This window comes from Montipora capricornis, unplaced genomic scaffold (assembly GCF_036669925.1).
Source record: "Montipora capricornis isolate CH-2021 unplaced genomic scaffold, ASM3666992v2 scaffold_479, whole genome shotgun sequence".
Classification (NCBI taxonomy): Eukaryota; Metazoa; Cnidaria; class Anthozoa; order Scleractinia; family Acroporidae; genus Montipora; species Montipora capricornis.
In genome coordinates this window covers 252,501-254,895 of record NW_027180216.1, presented here as the reverse complement: position 1 = coordinate 254,895, position 2,395 = coordinate 252,501, and positions in this window count along the sequence as shown.

Genomic DNA, 2,395 nt, shown 5'->3' with positions numbered 1-2,395 from the left:
CTATTACAGTTCAAAGTTTTATCAGTTGCTGAATATAATATATTAAAAAATGTGTACAGTAAAGGTCATATTTTTACCGGGGCCAGCTGAAGGCTGGAACCAGTCATAAAATGCTGTCTGTTCCTTTCCTTTTTTTCAACGTCTCGTTTCCAGGGCCCTGCTTTCCGCTGTGACAAAATCGTTGTCATAGTAACTTTCCTTGCTCAGTTGAATTCGTATTCGCAATTTTGAGGAAAGCATGAGGCAATAGCGACCTTAAGCACCAGCGTCTGGAACGAAAACGAAGATGATAATATCACATAGATGTCTCAAAAAGACTGGGGCGACTTAGGCTCCAAACATCATTTTTGGCGTGAAAGATAAAACTTAGGAGCGGCTAATCTGCAATGAAGTCAACTAAATTCAACTGCCTCGTACTTTTTGTTTTTATGCTGGAGATTGCATCATTTTAAGACATTTGCGAGTCTATCGTAAGCTGTTATGCCAAAGACATGCGAGTTCTTTGCTCTTTATGATTGTTACAGCTCAAAAAATCCAGATTTTCCCTATGATTCCTACCCTCCATTTGACCTTGGCAAAATGGTTGATTCAGAATGCCTTGCTGAGTTTAGAGTGATATCCCTGCTCTTGCGAATCGTCTTAGAATACCTGACAACTTCTATTGTCAACAGCGCTCTGTGTGTAATGGAATCGAAGGACTCTGTATGTTATGACGACGACTGTCTGATCTTATGGTATGGAGACATCTTGCCTCATTTTGCTCGACCAGTGCCTGTCTTAAGTATGGTCACAAACACGATTCTTGACTACATTTACAGTACCCATGGGCACAAAATCACACAATGAAACAACACAGTTATGAGTCCTGCCCAGTTACAAGTATACACCAATACTGTATCAGCGAAAGGCTCGCTGTTAGATAATTGTTTTGGATTCATCGACGGCACAGTCAGGCCTATATATCGCCCAAGAGAGAATCAAAGGGTAGTTTACAATGGCCATTAAAGGTTTATGCCCTAAAATTCCAATCAGTGGCCCTACCAAAGGGGATAATTGGAAACATGTATGGGCCTGTTGGTAAGGTTTACTTGTTACCATACATTTAGTGACTCATTTGCTCCCTTAATTGTGATCAGGATTCCCAAAGATCTTTTTTTTTTTCACTAGCTTATTCTGCTGAATTAAGAACTTCAGCCTGAACTCAGAATACTTCTTTTTCTAGCCTTGTTTGTGGAGCTAAATTTTTCAGTTACATTTATATTTCAGAAGAATAGCAGGAATTGCTTAAAATGCTTGTTCACGATTCTTCAATTGAAGGCGGGTGAAACGATTTTGGTTATAGAATTTCTCTCTGTTGTTGCACTTACAACAACAGGCTGATAAGTGACTGGTCATGTTGACAGTGTTACAAAGAGGAGTGGCTAAGAAACATTTAACATAAGGCAATATCTATTTGGTCTATCCACCCCCTTCCCCTCCCCCATGTAAAGAAAGACAGACCTTTATAAGACACTTTAGAGGAGAGAAGACATGACTCTGGAATGTTAGCAGAGTCTGACCTTTTACAAGAGTTACAACGTCATGCATTCACCCCTGAGGGTACACCTTCAGGGTCTCTTCAAAGAGCCACAATAGCCGAGCTCCATGCGCGTCAAGCACCATACTTAAGAAATACGATTTTATAGCCATGACGTCATGAATGTCCGTACATACGTGTGACCAGTATCACATAACCATATCACGGGCTCAAGTTGAGAGCTCATCGAGGCTCCAGTTCAATTGACACTATAGCTAGTTTACAGCTTTTCCAATTGCGGTGGACTGCAGGTGTGCATTTTCTTCTATGAGCTTCTTGTGGGACTTCTTTTTCTTTTTTACTGGTGGTTGCTGCTCGGTTGATTTCAGCTTTTTCAGTTTTTGGTGACTTGTACTCGTCTGAGCTTGACACTGACCTTGTTTCGCCGCTAAATGATTCTTCCGAGTGAGAGACTGGCATAAATAATCACTTGCAGTTTCTTACAGCTTCTGGGCCCCTGCAGGAAAACTTTTGTCATGTTTTTGGACCGTTAATTCCTTCCTACTTCTAATGATGTCATGCTTTCCCTCCGAATCAGAAGTCTCCTCTCCCTCACTCTTTCTGTGATTTCGGCGGGACTGCCATTCACTTCTTCAACTGGATCTGCTGCGTAGTTGGTTTTTTTCGTGTTCTGCCCTCTTTGTTGTTTATTTCTGCCTGCTGTCTGTTGAATTTAAGACGATCGACAAACAGCCCACAATCCTTTTTCGTACCTTTCATTAGACATACGTCATCATAGATTTCCAAAAGAATCCACGACGTCCCACTTAACCTCCACTGTTCCCAGTTCAGACGAATTGTCAACGTCTTCACTTTTCC